At 41.6% G+C, this 17892-nt stretch overlaps 1 protein-coding gene across 4 annotated transcripts in view; it reads right to left on the bottom strand.

Moving 5' to 3' along the window:
• Window positions 1-17892, bottom strand: part of GABRB1 (gamma-aminobutyric acid type A receptor subunit beta1) — a 400975-nt gene that overhangs the window by 254156 nt on the left and 128927 nt on the right. The window contains exon 1 of one of the 4 annotated variants that reach the window (XM_065907312.1): window positions 8021-8049. The exons of the other annotated variants lie outside the window; for them this stretch is intronic. The gene's annotated coding sequence lies outside the window, so the exon portion shown is untranslated. Of the gene's footprint in view, window positions 1-8020; window positions 8050-17892 lie in introns of those variants that run through there. 4 annotated transcript variants of the gene reach the window in all.

Raw genomic sequence — 17892 nt, 5'->3', positions numbered from 1 at the left:
ACTTGTGCCTGACTCAAGAAGATGAGATGGGCCAATCAGAATCTTCTCCCCAAAATTTGCTATTGGATAAAGGATCTGATGGGCTTCCCTGGTGGCTCAGTACAAAAGAATCTGCCTGCTAATGCAGGAGATGCAGGTTCGATTCTTGAGTCTGAAAGATCCTCTGGAGAAGGGAATGACTCAGTTCAGTTCAGTTCAGCCACTCAGCTGTGTCCAAATCTTTGCAACCCCATGGTCTGCAGAACACCAGACTTCCCAGTTCATCACCAACTCCCGGAGCTTACTCAAACTCATGTCCATCGTGTCAGTGATGCCATCCAATCATCTCATCCTCTACCATCCACTTCTCCTCCCACCTTCAATCTTTCCCAGCTTCAGGGTCTTTTCCAATGAGTCAGTTCTTTGCATCAGGTGGCCAAAGTATTGGAGTTTCAGCTTCAGCATCTGTCCTTCCAATGAATATTCAGGACTGATTTCCTCTAAGATTGACAGTTTGGATCTTCTTGTAGTCCAAGGGACTCTCCAAGGGTCCAAGAGTCTTCTCCAACACCACAGTTCAAAAGCATCAATTCTTTGGCACTCAGCTTTCTTCATAGTCCAACTCTCACATCCATACATGACTACTGGAAAAACCATAGCTTTGAGTAGATGGACTTTTGTTGACAAAGTAATGTCTCTGCTTTTTAATATGCTGTCTAGGTTGGTCATAACTTTTCTTCCAAGCAGCAAGCGTCTTTTAATTTCATGGCTGCAGTCACTGTCCACAGTGATTTTGGAGCCCCTCAAATAAAGTCTCTCATTGTTTCCATTTTTTCCTCATCTATTTGCCAAGAAGTGATGGGACTGGATGCCATGATCTTAGTTTTCTGAATGTTGAGTTTTAAGCCAACTTTTTCACTCTCCTCTTTCACTTTCATCAAGAGACTCTTTAGTTCTTCTTTGCTTTCTGCCATAAGGGTGGTGTCATCTGCATATCTGAGGTTACTGATAATTCTCCCAGCAATCTTGATTCTAGCTTGTGCTTCATCCAGCCTGGCATTTCGCATGATGTACTCTGCATATAAGTTAAGTAGCAGGGTGACAATACACAGCCTTGATGTACTCCTTTCCTGATTTGGAATCCATCTGTTGTTCCATGTCCAGTTCTAACTGTTGCCTCTTGACCTGCATACAGATTTCTCAGGAAGTAGGTTAGGTGGCCTGGTATTCCCATCTCTTTCAGAATTTTCCATAGTTTTCTGTGATCCACACAGTCCAAGACTTTAGCATAGTCAATAAAGAAGTAGATGTTTTTCTGGAGCTCTCGTGCTTTTTCGATGATCCAACAGATGTTGGCAATTTGATCTCTGGTTCCTCTGCCTTCTCTAAATCCAGGTTGAACATCTGTAAGCTCACAGTTCACGTACTGTTGAAGCCTGGTTTGGAGAATTTTGAACATTACTTTGCTATCATGTGAGATGAGTGCAATTGTGCAGTAGTTTGAACATTTCTTTGGCATTGCCCTTCTTTGGGATTGGGATGAAACCTGACCTTTTCCAATCCTGTGGGCACTGCTGAGTTTTCCAAATTTGCTGGCATATTAAATGCAGCATCATCTTTTAGGATTTGAAATAACTCAACAGGAATTCTATCACCTCCACTAGCTTTGTTCATAGTGATGCTTCCTAAGGCTCACTTGACTTCATATTCCAGGATGTCTGACTCTAGGTGAGTGATCTTACCATTGTGGTTATCTGGGTCATGAAGATCTTTTTTGTATAGTTTTCTATGTATTCTTGCCAGGAGAATCCCATGGACAGAGGAGCCTGCTTGGCCACAGTCCATGGGGTCGCAAAGAATTAGAAATGACTTAGTGACTCAACAACTACACAAGAATCTGATCCAGCAGCCGTAGTGCCAAGTGCAAAGGTCATGACATAGAACTAGGGCTGCACTGCGAGCATGAGGTCAGAGAGGGGAGCGGGAATAAAAAGAGGAAACCAGTCTGCCAAAGAAGAAAGAAAATGGAGAAAGATGCAGAAAAGAGCCATAGGAGAAAGAATCTGACATTGTTAGAGAACGAATGGCTGAGTTCATAAAGAACTTCCTGCTTCCTATTTCTAGTTTCTCCTGAGGTCTGGAAATGTTCTATACTTCAATATAAAGTTCTTATATAGAGTTTATATATAAACTTCTATACTTCTTATAAACTTTCTTTGTATCATTACAGCAAACTTTACTTTCCTCATGCTAAATTGATTCCATCTTTATTTCCTCCAACCAAAAAAAGCTGTAATGATTATGCAGGTTGATGTCCATATGAGAATTTCATTAAGCAATAATTATACATATTTTAAAAACCTAAGAAGATCAAAATCATCTGGCCCATCTCCTTGATTTTGAAAAAGGGAGGTATTATGAGAAATCTGACACTCAGAGATATTAAATGACTGGAAAAAAGGAAGAAGAGACATATTTGATATTGTTTATTAACCAAGAGAGCAAGGAAAGTGAAGGAATATGTATTTACTGCTATGGAGACGATTCTCTATCAAACAAAATGACAGTTATCAAGAAATGTAACCTGGAGACTAAATGCATAAGATGGCAACGAATAGTACTCTTACAAGGATGAGAAAACAAAACAAAGTCATCTCACAAAAACAAACTTTAGTGAAAAACTGTCTGATAAATAAGCCAATTTAGGTTGTAATTGAATCACACAACATCTGTTTCTAACTGAGACTCCTGCTTAAATGAATATTTTGTGTCTCAGTGTCACCAATAAGTACACTCTGCAGCAGAAATGCATCATTGCATTTCCAGACTTTCTGTTCATTTCTAATCTTTCACCTTATCATCTAGGATCATGCTAACTATTGATACATATTTGCTGTGCTTACTTGTTTTAATATCTTTAAAATACATATAATCTCATTTTTTCAAAGTCCATGTTTTTCTTTTATTGATTTTTTCAACAACTGCAGCTTGTACTGTGCTTCAAAGAACATACTCTTCTTCTACCTTTGTCTCCTTCCGACAGCCCCATTTGGTTCATCCATCTGTGTACTCAGGTTTTTTGTCAGGCTTGTGTGGTGTTCTGAACAATCCGGGGATGAACTGATCTTCTGGGTGAACAAAAACACTGAGAGCTGTAGGCTTATCGCAGTGAGAGTCATCTACGGAAGTAACCTGGGCAGTAGGACACTCATGTGGCAGCTGGAGCGTGAACTTGTGTTCCAATGCGAGGACCTGCGGGAGACTCTTACTATGCAAAACCGAGACGGTACAATGTAAAAATCTCAGCCTCTGTGATCTAATATCTACTTTATAAGCTGTAAAGATTAATTGTTTTAAAAAATGAAAATGCTTTTTTTCTTTACAATGAACCCAATTTCCTAAAAACGGTATGATAAAATTTGTATTTCATCCATTGACAGTTTAAATGTCTTATCTAGAAGCTAATTAATCGGAAGAACAAATAACTCAAGTTGTTTCCATGGTACGATATATTGAAAAGTTGGGCCTAAAGCAGGAGCAAGTTTGCTAGAAACTTCTAAGTCAAAAGATCTTAGATTATGAGAATGAGTAATTCATTCAACATTTTGCCATTGTTGAGTACGTTGAAAATACTGTATTATGGCAGACGCTGAGGAGGAAATGTTAATACATTCCCCCTCCTACCTCAAAGAGCCCCTAAACGGGGCGGTGAGACAGCGTCGCTCATTCCCAGCTGCCCACTGGCCTCCGCGGGCTTCTCGGGGCTTCCGTCACCCCTAAGCCGGCTCCCTGCAGGAGCCTCCCCCGCCTCGGACACTCGGAGAGCTCCACCTCCTCCACTGGCCCTGGCCTACCCTGGAGACGGGGTCATTCGGCAGGCGGTCGTCCGTTGTACAAGCTCTGGATTTGCTTAGAGAATGGCGAAGTCAGAGTACGAACACGGAGGTGGAGGAAAGAGAATGGTTTAGGCAAAATGTGACACTGATACGAGGGGATGGAGAGAAGAGGGCATCAGGGGTGCCTGCGGGGTTTCTGACCCGAATGAGCACATGGGCAAAAGTAGCGGGCGGTGGAGACTGGGGCTGAGGGTGACCCATTCGCTCATTCACAGGCGGGTTTGTGCTGTGGCTCCAGCGGGGGTTGCACGCAGAGGTGCCGAGTAAGCAGTGATGAGCCAGGAAACCCGGGAAGGCCGCGCTCGGGGCGGAACGGGCCGGGTGAGTCAGAGCGGAGGATGCAGCCGCGGGAACGGAGCAGCGGAGGGTGCAGCCGCGGGAACGGAGCGGCGGAGGATGCAGCCGCGGGAACGGAGCGGCGGAGGGTGCAGCCGCGGGAATCGAGCAGCGGAGGATGCAGCCGCGGGAACGGAGCGGCGGAGGACGCAGCCGCGGAAACGGAGCAGCGGAGGATGCAGCCGCGGGAACGGAGCAGCGGAGGATGCAGCCGCGGGAACGGAGCGGCGGAGGGTGCAGCCGCGGGAACGGAGCGGCGGAGGGTGCAGCCGCGGGAACGGAGCGGCGGAGGGTGCAGCCGCGGGAACGGAGCGGCGGAGGGTGCAGCCGCGGGAACGGAGCGGCGGAGGATGCAGCCGCGGGAACGGAGCGGCGGAGGGTGCAGCCGCGGGAATCGAGCAGCGGAGGATGCAGCCGCGGGAACGGAGCGGCGGAGGACGCAGCCGCGGGAATGGCTAGCGCGGCCCGGGGACAGCAGAAGGCGAGAAGAGGACGGCAGCCTGGAAATCCGGTGCTGGGCCTAAGCCTCCTCTGAGTTGTCAGCGCACTCCTCTTCTCCTTTGATTGCAGTACTTATATTGTAGGTATTTCTCAGTCCCACTAGATGTTGAACTCCCACAAGGGCAAAGATTTATATTTTTAGGTTTCAGCTTGTGCACCAATGGTAGCAGGAGCTCAGATACATTAGCTGAATGTGAATTAAGCAGTGCCGTTGGGGGCATAGATATCAGCACTAAGTATGCTAGTGCAAACTCACCTGAAATTGTGAAACACTGGTTATCTTTTAAAGTACGTGGAGACTCTCAGTTAGGCAAAATAATTAATAAACCAGAGTTTCCATTCTCTAACCATTCGAGGTTGACCATGGAGTGAGCTTCCCTAGTGAGCCCATAATTCCCTCAAGTTTAGAAACTGATGAATTTCTGGGAGATGATAAAAGCATATGGCATTTGAAACAAACTTGCTCTTTAGGAATGAAGTAATAGTGACTTTCTACAAAGTATTAATAGACATATTTTGAATTATATCACAAGTCATTTTGGAAGTATAAGCCTATATATACTAAAGCTTTAAAATAGATCTCTATTCAGAACAACTTTCAAATTCATTCACAAGTTAGTCAGTATTCAAAATTCTCAATAAAATATTATATTAATGATTAATTTATCAGGAGAATGATTCATAAACCACTGACACTTAAAACCACATAATTAATGAGTTATGACACATTGTTTTTCAAAGTTCTTGAGTTCCAGAGGTTCAAAGAGAATTACTGTTTCTATTTTCCCCAATATTGAAGTAAGGGTAGAAATAAAATCAGTTCCATGGAGGATCTAATGCAGAATGTGGTGGATTTGCCTGACCATCCTGAGCTGGACTAGGAATCCATGACGAGAATAGAAATCAACATGTGGTATGCATGACAACTTGAAAAAGCTGAGCTATGAACTGAGCTAAACTGTGCAAGAATATGGGAATCAGGATTAAACGAAGATGTTATCAAGAACACATGACTTAGAGATATGAAAAAAATTTGTAAGCATTTTCTAGCCTAGGAAGGTAGTTTTCTCCTGTGATTTGTGATCTTGTAATATACAGAGAGTGTAAAGGGCACAGTTAATAGCAAAAATTCTAGGTCTGGTACTGTTTTGTTGGAGGAGAATGAGGTCTTAGGAACTCTTAGCTCAAATTTAATAGGGTGGAATAAGAAGGATTCTCAAAAGTGCTACAGTAATATCTCTAGAATCAAGCACTTCTGATATCTCTTAAAACTTTAATTTACCTTCCTGGAAAGGAATTGTTAGCACACTCTCAGAAACCTTATTTTTAGATTTTTCTAACAGGAAGATTGATTTCCATCAAACTATCATCTTAAAGAGATGGTAGGTAATGATCTCTGGGGAGTCCCTGGGGAACTCTCAAAATAGAATAGGTAGCCATTATAATGCCCAAATGTCAACTTTATCACATTCATTCTTTTATTCCATCCTCTTTTTCTGTACCATATTGGTGTTTTGGACTTTGTTTTAATTTTCCATTCAGAGATAATCACCATCAACATTTGGTATCTAGTTTTTTTCCATCTGCTTTAAAAGAAAAAAAAAATCATTCTATATAACCTACTTTTCATCATAAACATTGTTATCTTTTCCACAGCTATTTTTTTATTTGCTTTTTATTGTTGCGTGATCTTGCTTCCTCCATTGTACTTTCTTTCAGTAATCAGTAACTTGGTGGGCGACACTGTATGTCTGCTGATGCAACTATCCAGGAACATAAATACATGCAAACAAGCTCAGTTGCTCAATCATGTCTGACTCTTTGAGACCCCATGGACTGTAGCCTGCCAGGCGCCTCTGTCCATGGAATTTTCCAGGCGAGAATACTGGAGTGAGTTGCTACTTCCTATTCCAGGACTCCAGAACTTTTGTCATTGTTTTTAAAAATAGCGTTATATTATATTCACTTTTGTGAATCATTCTTTTTTAAAAAACATTCATTGTGTCTGTACAAGAAACTGAAAATCTTTGGACAACATCCTCTGTGACTTCCATATTTTGAAATTTAGGAGTTCAGGAAAGAGTTCTCAGTAACAATTCGATATAATTAATGGATGGAACAAAATATCAGGAAAAAATTCTCCAGAGATTTAGATTTCTTATTTGTGCAAAAATCTTAGAAAATGGCATGCAATAGTTCAAATCAGATAAAACAGGTTACTTTTGAGAAAGAAAAATTTTGGAACTAGGAGACATTTTTTTTTTTCACATTACAAACACATTACTTGGCAGCTTATTGAGAAGCATGAAACAATGGCTCCAATAATAAAATATTTAACCTTCAGGAAGAATTGTGCATCAGACAAGGTGCAGTTTTAGTGCCAATCTCCTTTCAGCAAACCTTCAGTCCTTCCTAACATCTGAGTCTCTTTTTAAATAGAGTGTGTGTTCATTTAGAGCTTGGCTTATCAAATGCAGCACTGTTAACATTTTGGATTGAATACTTACTCTACGTAGGAGGCTGCGTCTGTGTATTCTAGGACGCAGCATTAGCTGCACCCTTGGCCGTTATTCACTAGATTCCAGGACCAGCCCTCAGCCATGACAATCAGAGATGGCTGCAGACATTACCGAATGTCCCCAGGATGGCAGGAGGGGAGGTGAAATTCCCCCGGGTTGATAACCACTGATTTAAGGCTGTCATAATCTATATCTGCCTTTCCTCATGAAAGCATAGACTTTCCTTTTATCTTCTTTCCCAATTACCTTTTTGCTATTCCATGACTCTCCATTATACTTTGACTCATTTATCTACCTTTATAGAGACTGTAAAAAAAAAAAAAAAAACTATTGGTAGGAATTACACAATAGCTCTTCTTCCTCCTGCTATCTCAGCCCCACAGTAGGACAAAGAGCTTGAGGGGCTGGGAAGCAGAGATTAGATTTCCACATCAGTCACTCAGTGGACAAGGTGTGTCTGTGCAGTGCAAAAACTGTATATTATACAAATTTCCCTGGTGCTCTGTTTATAATATTGTGATACAGCATTTGTAAATAGATTTGTAGACCTCAGACATTAATGTCTCTGTAGTGATAACATAATAATGAGTGGCTGTGTTCCTAGGTCAGTCTTCAAAAGTTAATTTACCCATAAATTGGTTGAGATGTTTGAGTGGTATGCTCTTAAATTCTGGGACCTGGTAACTGTAATCCATAAGTTTTCAAGGAGGAGGTAAAAATAGAAAGAGAGCTGGCTTTCCTTTCCCTGATCCAGTTTGACAAAAAATATTTTAAATCAAAACAGCTTACCTTTGATATCTATGCCATTAATTCAATTCCCTAAAATGTATATTTATGAGAGCTCTCTGAAATCAATCCATGTTTATTGCATCTTCTTTTCTTAATGACAGCTCAGAACCTCCTCCAAATCAGTGGGTAAAGACATGACTCATTTCATTCAGTGGCTACACAGGATAGAATAACATATTAGTCATTATTATGTTAATGGTAATTGAAGTTGTTTCAGGTTCTTCTACAGCTTAAAAATAGTGTTGCAATAACTCTTCTCTCTCTGTAGATAGATAGACAGATAGAGATATAAATACCACAAGTACTGGTGTTTTACTGCATCCTTTGTATTATATGATGCCATACTCTGGAGCTTAATATAATAACTTGCTAAAGTAAATAAAAATAAAATCATAGACTGCTCCTTTGGTACAAAAATTTTCTAAATATTGAATTAATTTTAAACTTATAGAAAGCATTAACTAAGGCCGTAAAGTCAGGTCTACAGAATACAAGAGCTACATAAATATCCATATTGGCCACCTCCAGTGGCTTAACCTCATTGAGCATCTATCCAAACTTCTGTTAATCTTTGACTGGATCTGGCTAAAAAGTAACTTGGCACATATTGCTTCAGAAGACATTGGCAACCTTGTACCACATAATGACCAAAAAAACACTTTAAGAATTCCTTTGGCAGTGCAGAAAAAAATGGTTTGTGAATTTTAAAGCTAATAATTTTGATAAGCTTAATTTTCCTCTTATATAGCTTCAAAATCATCCATGGACCTGTAACAAACATGCATATCTTAGTAGATTTGCATTAAGTATATAGACTAGATCCATTCAGGAATAAAACCTCTAGGCTAACACCATGTTAAAACAAACAGAGATATCAATTAAATCTACAAGTAAAATAGAATTGGGAGAGTTGGAATCTAGTTAAAGATTCATTGTTCATTAGTCCTGGGATCTTAGAGCAAATTTTTCAGCTAGTCTGATACTCAATCTCCTTACCTGTGTGATGGGCAAGAAAACTGTCAACAAGATTGTTGAAATGATGAATTGAAATAATGTATATAATAGTCCCAGAAAACTGTAAAACTGTAGTTGAATAAATAAGGAAAACCAAGTAGCCTAAAGCAGGTTATATTACAATGCAATGCCTATGACATATTTTTCTTCTCTTTAACTAAGTTATTGATTTTTTCTCCACTAAATACTGAGTAACAAGAGCCATCTATTACCAAATGTTTAGCTATAAGGCCAGCAATTTGCTAGGTGCTTTCAACATGTTATGTTATTTAAACCTCACAACAACTCTATGAAGTTGAAATTAATATTTCCTTTTTATAAAGCAGAGACTCTGAGTTTAAGGGATGCCCAAAATGACTGCTAGAAAAAGTTCAAGTTGTAATCTGAACCCAAATCTGTCTGACTTTAAATTCCTAGTTCTTTTCACTGTATCACATAATAAACAAGGGCTTAAACATGCGTTACAAGCACAAAAAATTTTCCTCCTAGGACAAGGCTTTTATCTCTTGCCTAAGGCTAACTTCTGCCTTGCTTTTTCATGGATACCTATTAATCATTAACATTCAGTTCTAAAGTAGACTTTTCAGCCCTCTCTGATGTTTTATCCACGAACTCCCCTTCATCAGCTGGTGATGGTAATGAACACAGCTGCCTTACTCTTATCTGTGTGCTGTTGAAAACCCCATGGAATGCTAAATACAGTCAGTCATTCATCACTTCCCTGGATGAGTCTTCAAATGTTAGCTGAAGGAAAGACAACGTGTTTATTCCATAATAATCCTCAAGTACAGGAAATAGAATAATTTTCTTTTGGTGGGATGGCATGCACATTCAAAAGCCTGCCAAACCATTTTGCCACTTTCAAAGAAAAACCTCCTTAGTCATGAGTTATGGTAGCAGCTATATTTCCCATATATATGAATCACAAGTTGGAATCAAGATTCTTGGGAGAAATATCAACAACCTCAGACATGCAGATGATACCACTCTAAACGCACAAAGCAAAGACAGCCTGTTGATGAAGGTGAAAGAGGAGAGTGAAAAAGTTGGCTTAAAACTCAACATTCAAAAAACTAAGATCATGGCATCTGGTCCCTTCACTTTATAGCAAATAGATGGGGCAAAAGTGGAAACAGTGGCAGATTTTATCTTCTTCAGCTCCAAAATCACAGCAGACAGTGACTGCAGCCATGAAATTAAAAGACACTTGTTCCTTGAATTAATGCTTTTGAACTGTGGTATTGGAGAAGACTCTTGAGAGTCCCTTGGACTGCAAGGAGATCCAACCAGCCTGTCCTAAAGGAAATTAGTCCTGAATATTTGTTGGAAGGACTGATGCTGAATCTGGCCACCTGATATGAAGAACTGACTCATTGGAAAATATCCTGTTGCTGGGAAAGACTGAAGACAGAAGGAGATGACAGAGGATGAGATGGTTGGATGCCATCACTGACTCAATGACATGAATTTGAGCAAGATCCAGGTGTTGGTGATGGACAGGGAAGCCTGGTACGCTGCAGTCCATGGGTTGCAAAGAGTCAGACATAACTGAATGACTGAACTGAACTGCTCCTTGGAAGGAAAGCTATGACAAACCTAAACAGAGTATTAAAAAGCAGAGACACCAGAAACGTAATAAAAAAATAAAAAATAATAAAAAATAAAAAGCAGAGACATTACCTTGCCAACAAAGGTTCATTTGGCCAAAGCTATGGTTTTTCCAGTGGTCATGTATGGATGTGAGAATTGCATCATAAAGAAGGCTGGGTGTCAAAGAATTGAGGTTTTCAAACTGGTGCAGGAGAAGACTCTTCAGAGTCCCCAGGATAGCAAGGAAATCAACACAGTCAATCCTAAAGGAAGTCAACCCTGAAAATTCATTGGAAGGACTGATGTTGAAGCTGAGGTTCCAATATTTTGGCCACCTGTTTTTCCAGTGGTCATATATGAATGTGAGAGTTGGACTAGAAAGAAAGCTGAACCCCGAAGAATTGATGCTTTTGAACTGTGGTGTTGGAGAAGATTCTTGAGAGTCCCTTGCACTGCAAGGAGATCCAACCAATCCAACCTAAAGGAGATCAGTCTTGGGTGTTCATTGGAAGGACTGATGTTGAAGCTGAAACTCCAAAACTTTGGCCACCTCATGTGAAGAGCTGACTCATTTGAAAAGACCCTGATGCTGGGAAAGATTGAGGGCAGGAGGAGAAGGGGCCGACAGAGGATGAGATGGTTGGATGGCATCACTGACTCAATGGATGTGGGCTTGGGTGGACTCTGGGAGCTGGTGATAGACAGAGAGGCCTGGCGTGCTGCAGTCCATGGGGTCACATAGAGTTGGACACGACTGAGCAACTGAACTGAACTGATGTGAAGAGTCAACTCATTGGGAAAGACCTTGACGTGGGGAAAGATTGGGGGCAGGATGAGAAGGGGATGACAGGATGAGATGGTTGGATGGCATCACTGGCCCAATGGACATGAGTTTGAGTAAACTCCGGGAGATAGGACAGAGAAGCCTGGCGTGCTGCGATCCATGGGGTGGCAAAGAGTTGGACACAACAACAGAAATATAGTTCCCAAACTAGAAATTATTTCTAAGTGGCAGTAAGATGGAGTATTATCTGCAGGTTAAGGATCTTTTATTTAACATTTTGTGCATGATAACCCTCTAGGAGAAGGGGAGCATAAATTGATTGAGAATAGAGATATTATGGTTTACTTCTACGCTTCCAGCACCAAGATGAGAGGATGCTGAATGAAAGAAGCATCCATGGTCCCCAATGGAATCATGCCCATACAGACTTAAACCTGGTCCTCCATCTGCATTCTCATTCCTAGTGAATGGTACAGTCATCTATCCTGTGGACCAAATCAGAAGCTAGAAGGAGTCTTGATTCTTTTCTCTTCCTCACTTTCCACATTAAATAAATCAATAAAATCTGGTCCTTCTATTCCATAAAAAAAAATCTCTATATTCTACTTACAGTTGTTATGAATCTAGTTTGCCCTTTATTATTTCTTACCTGATTTACTGCAATAGGGCTCCTGATTAGTCATCTGAATTTAGCTCTTCTCTAGATCATTAGTTCTATGGCTGATAAATGGATATTCCAATTTAAAAAAAAATTACAGTTATGATTATGTTGCTCCAAGTTAAGCTTTAATGGATCCTCAATGTTATGAGGAAAAACTCCCTAAGGGCGAGTGATGTACCTCATCTGTTCCTCACTTTCCAGCCACACTTCTAACTTGACTCCTCTTTGACTCTATCATCCAGTTCCTCAGACTCATGATGTTTCTTCTGGGCCTAGAACACTCACTCTTTCTCTCTTGCTTCCTTGCCTGATTATCCCTAGCTGATGTAGGTCTTAGATTGGAAGCCAAATTACACCTTTTTCTCCCTAATCAGGAACCAGGAAGTCTGAGTTTGCCATTCTACTCCCATAGCCCTGTCTCATTGTAGCCTGAATCATTCTACAAGGAAATTGGTTTCAGTTCAGTTCAGTTCAGTTCAGTTGCTCAGTCGTGTCCGACTCTTTGTGACCCCATGGACTGCAGCACTCCAGACTTCCCAGTCCATCATCAGCTCCTGGAGCTTGCTCAAACTCATGTCCATTGAGTAGGTGATGTGATCCAAGCATCTCATCCTCTGTCATCCCCTTCTCCTCCTGCCTTCAATCTTTCCCAACATCAGGGTCTTCTCAAATGAGTCAGCTCTTTGTATCAGGTGGCCAAAATATTGGAGTTTCAGCTTCAACATCAGTCCTTCCAATGGACACCCATAACTGATTTCTTTAGGATGAACGGGTTGGATCTCCTTGCAGTCCAAGGGACTCTCAAGAGTCTTCTCCAATGCCCCAGTTGGTGCCTGTCCATTTCCTCAACTACTAGACCGTGAGTCTCGTGAGGGCATACCTATCCGGTTATCCCCTAGTGCTGAGTCCAGGGCCTGCGGATTAGTGAGTGCATGGTCAGTTACTCAGTCGTATCCAACTCTTCGTGATCTCACGGACTGTAGCCCACCATGCTCCTCTGTCCATGGAATTTTCTAGATGAGAATACTGGAGTGGGTTGCCATTTCCTATTCCAGCAGGTGAGTAAGTACTCAACAACTAGTTTTTGAATGATTGGAGTGAGGAAAAAGTCTGAGGCAGACAGCTAAGTTACAAAACAGTTAAACTTTGCAATACAGGTGTAACATACTACCAGCCTGAATGGAGGCAGAAGATGTGGGGGTGGGGTGAAAAGAGGAGTAGAGATAAAGCGGAAAGGGAAGAGGATGCATTTAAACCCATTGTTGTAGATATGGGAGATGAGGGGGAAATGCAAACACTACAGAAGTACTGGAATTTAGGGGGAAATTGATGTATTTGGATTGCATATTTTTCTGAAGTACTTGAAGTGCAGGTATAAATATATTAGCTGATATAAAGTTGTAGAAAGATATAGAGAATATAGATCAATGAATCCTCATGAACACCATGGCTATGAAATTAAATGAGGTTATCAAAGTAAATTCAGAGATTGAGGCAAGACAAGGGCCTAAGACATAAGCTTAGTGCATATCAGTCTTTTTGCGCTGGCTGACAGTCAAAATGCTCTTTCAGTGTATGAATCCAAGCAGCTGATCCATTATCACACAAAGGGGCGATGGGGTATTAGTGACACTGAATAGTCTTAGTATCAAAATCTATCGATGAATCCCCAAACCATGATAATGAACTTTCAATCGTTAGCTGTGAAAACTGTTTTCTTACTTAAAATATGATGCAAATGACTATTAAGACTCACTTTTTAAACTATATTATTTACTTTTAGTGTGCCTTATCCACCCACTAGGGGATGTATGTATTTAAAAGTTAGTCTTCAGCAACAAAATGAAACCCAAAAAGAAATCTCCTTGAATAATTCACTACCCAGTCAATCAAAATTCTGTTTAAACTGTGGCATCATACTCCACTACATCCATTTTAAGGATATTTGAAGGGTATTAATGCAGTCATATAATAAGCTTTATATTATGAAAAACATTATGCTGTAATATCCTATAATAAAAATTTCAAAAAAGAATATTTACATATATCCATCTATTTATCTAAGCTGAATCATATTATATACCTGAAATTAACACAGTGTTGTAAAATGAAAGTCAAAGTGTGAAAGTGTTAGTCGTCAGTCATGTCCAACTCTTTGTGATCCCGTGGACTGTAGCCAGCCAGCTCCTCTGTCCATGGGATTCTCCAGGCAGGAATATGCAATGGATAGCCATTTCCTTCTTCAAGGGAGCTTCCTAACTCAGGGATTGAACCCAGGTCTTCTTCATCGCAAGCAGATTCTTTACCATCTGAGCCACCAGGGAAGCCCCCGCAATGTTGTAAATCAACTATATTTCACTAAAAACAAATACATAAAATAAAATTTAAAAAATTTAATACATTTTCTTAAAAAAATCATGTGGGAAACTTGGTTTACTAATGAAAATAAATCTGAGGATTTGGAGAAGTGAATTTTAGACCTGTGGATAATCTTTGGCAAATCAAACTCTCAGACAGGGAGCTTTTACATGCAGTAAAATGAATAGGTTGACTAGGTGAACAATTCTCACACTCAATGTACATAATTAGCAACACGACTGCTTGGACCACTGAGTTTGATTTCTGAGGAGTACAGTTCTGAAATCTACATTTTTTTGATTGATGCTTTCAAGGAGAGATTATTATGCTGCTAATTTTCAGATCTTAATTTGAAAAACAGTGACCTCGATATTCCCTCAGTGTTCTTCAAAATCCTAAATGAACAATGTCTACATTTCCATTAGTTCTATAAAATCTGTTCCTGATTCCATGTATGTCATTTTATATTAGTCAATTTCCTACAGCCCTCTCTTTCCACTGCAGTAAAAGGAATTGTAAACCTGGAACCTTCTCTTAGGGTTGCCTATAAAAACACTTTCATGAATAGTAAAGGAGGAAAAGAAGAATAGGGAGAGAGAGAGTTCTATTAGCTTTAATTTCTGGTACTGTGTGTTTTCCTACCCCTCCAACTTGCTCAGTTCTGACTTCACACATTTGTTTCTACAACATGTAGTTCTGAAGTATATTGGGAGTTGAATCCCCAGCTCAGATGTGAGTATAAATCAAAGATCAGGAAGTAGTATGACCACTAAAGTGATATCTGCCAGCAGAATGCAGCATTTGATTTCTGAAGAGCAGTGTAGGCTTCCTTCAATTCTCCACACCTCCTCTGGAGCCCTTTCTCCATCCCGAACATGGAGAGACTGAAGGACAGGAGAGGTCTTGTCTGGAAATGTCATAGAAGGCCTTGTGGGGTGGGGGAGGGATGCTATGCTGATAAGTTTTCTCATCTGCATGAAGCAATGTGTATTTTAGTACAGTGTTAAAAATCCTCAAGCAGTTTCTCTCATGTCACAAGTTTAAGGCGTTATCTATGAGTGAGTCAGCTGGGGAGTTGCCATGGTAACGATTCTCATCCCCTTGGCATCAGTCCCTTCTGATGTTGCCACTGAAATACCTTAGTTTCAAGAGGATCTGAAGTTCCCATTACATTTAAATATCCATTATGTTATATATGCATTCCTTGATTTTGCAAGATTACCTGACTAGAAATCATTTTTAGAGATTATAAATAGACATGCTACATCATGTTTGTTTCTTCTGCAAGATGAAAGACAAGCCTATAAAAATCCTTCCTATGCTCATAGCACATCTCTTTCTCTCTCGCTTGCTCTTTCTCCATCCCCTTTCTTAGGTATAAGTGTGTATGTGCATGTATGTGTATAACCAGTGGCCTTCATATTTGAAATATTTAAAGAGGACAGTCTAGACAGTAGTCATAAGCGCTAGTTTCCAAGGCAGTGGTTGAAAATACTTGCAGGCTGCCACACGACAACTGTACGTGAAGGCAGATAATGCTGTAGTTGAGAATGGAGTCGCCTCGGGAAGCATTTGTGAGGTTTCCTGATTCACATTCCAGGGGAGATCTGTTTGGCAGAACAAAACTGCTTATAGTTGCTGTACCTCTCAAAAGAGAAGTCAAGACTCTGTCAAGCAAGGTTCTCAATAATCTGTCTCAACCTACTTTTCCAAAATCATTTGTCCCTTGACCACCTGCCCACTCAAGTGTACCCTCCTGCTGACATGAAAGGCTATTTCCTTAACATTCTTGTATTTTTCCATATCTCTGTCTTTGGTTGTGCTTTTTCCTCTTCTTAAAAATCGAAATCCTACTTATCTCCAAGACCCAAGTTGGTACTAGTTGAATTCTACAAAGTACTCCCTCATCCCCTCTCCGAGGCAAATTGACCTTCCCCTCATTCTGCTCTTGGCTACCTTGTTAACTTCTCTACTACAGGCAGCATTTACCTTTTCTACTCAGAATGGTCATAATTTGGCTTTTTCACCTGGATCCCCACTCTTTGCTTCTGAGAGTGTAGCCCATGTCTCATTCATCTTTGTATGCCCACAGTATCTAGCACGCAGACACCAGCAGATGTTTACTAGATTTAAATATATTAATGTGAACTGAATAAACAATACTCACTCAGGAGAACAGCCAGCTGAGGAGCTTTGGGTTCTGGTTGCTCATGACATAACAAGCCAGTCATAATGTGCACAGGCTGGTGTCTGAGTCCTCTCTGTGAGTACTCATATGGCACAGTACTCTGAATGAGGAGTCCTCTTTTGAGGTAAGTATGATGTGCTGGCAGTGGTGATAGTTTTTTCTAAAATCCGTGGCTGAGTTGCACTTTTAGAAACTATAGTCATGTAGTATCACAATTATTTGATAGAACATAGGATTTGGAGTCAAATAGATCTGAATTCAATTTGTTTAATTTTTGCTAGCTCTCTTACTAGTTCACTTAATCTTTGGAGGTCTTGCTTTCTCCCCATGAGTTTGGAATTAATTGAGATAGTAAAATGAAAGGTTTATGACAGCACTTAATATACAGTTATCCATTCAGCAAATAGTTAACTACTGCAAGTATAAGTCAGAGATCACCGCCAAGAGGTTGTTTCATTTAAACTGTTTCCACAGATACCACCGGATACCCCTTTGTAATTGTTATACTGTGCATAAAATAGTCTTCTGAGGGTGCCATTATTTTTTATACTTATTTGACCGTACTCTGAACATAAGACTTCCCCAGGCTAGCCACGACACTCTGATGAAAAGAAAGACTTAAAAAAAGCTGGGCAGTGGGCTATGCAATGTCCTTGAATATTCATCCTACACATGATGCAAGCTCTGTGTTGGGCAGAGACCCTGGGGATTGAGTTGAGACAGAGAAAGGGGCACAGGTAGCAGCTTGGAACAGAACAGGGACACAGGGAGGGAGCAGCGTGGGGTGTGAGGGGGCAGCGCGCGGGGAGAGGGGGCAGCGCGGGGCGAGGGGGCAGCGCGCCGGGAGAGGGGGCAGCGCGTGGGGAGAGGGGGCAGCATGAGGGGAGAGGGGGCAGCGCGGGGCGAGGGGGCAGCGCGCCGGGAGAGGGGGCAGCGTGCAGGGAGAGGGGGCAGCATGAGGGGAGAGGGGGCAGCGCGGGGAGAGGGGGCAGCGCGAGGAGAGGGGGCAGCGCGCTGGGAGAGGGGGCAGCATGAGGGGAGAGGGGGCAGCGCGGGGCGAGGGGGCAGCGCGCCGGGAGAGGGGGCAGCGTGCAGGGAGAGGGGGCAGCATGAGGGGAGAGGGGGCAGCGTGGGGTGTGAGGGGGCAGCGCGTGGGGAGAGGGGGCAGCGCGCGGGGAGAGGGGGCAGCGCGGGGAGAGGGGGCAGCGCGGGGAGAGGGGGCAGCGCGAGGGGAGAGGGGGCAGCGCGGGGAGAGGGGGCAGCGCGGGGAGAGGGGG

This window comes from Muntiacus reevesi, chromosome 16 (assembly GCF_963930625.1).
Source record: "Muntiacus reevesi chromosome 16, mMunRee1.1, whole genome shotgun sequence".
Lineage (NCBI taxonomy): Eukaryota > Metazoa > Chordata > Mammalia > Artiodactyla > Cervidae > Muntiacus > Muntiacus reevesi.
The sequence above is the reverse complement of the archived record's forward strand: the minus strand, read 5'-3'. Positions and strand labels throughout refer to the sequence as shown.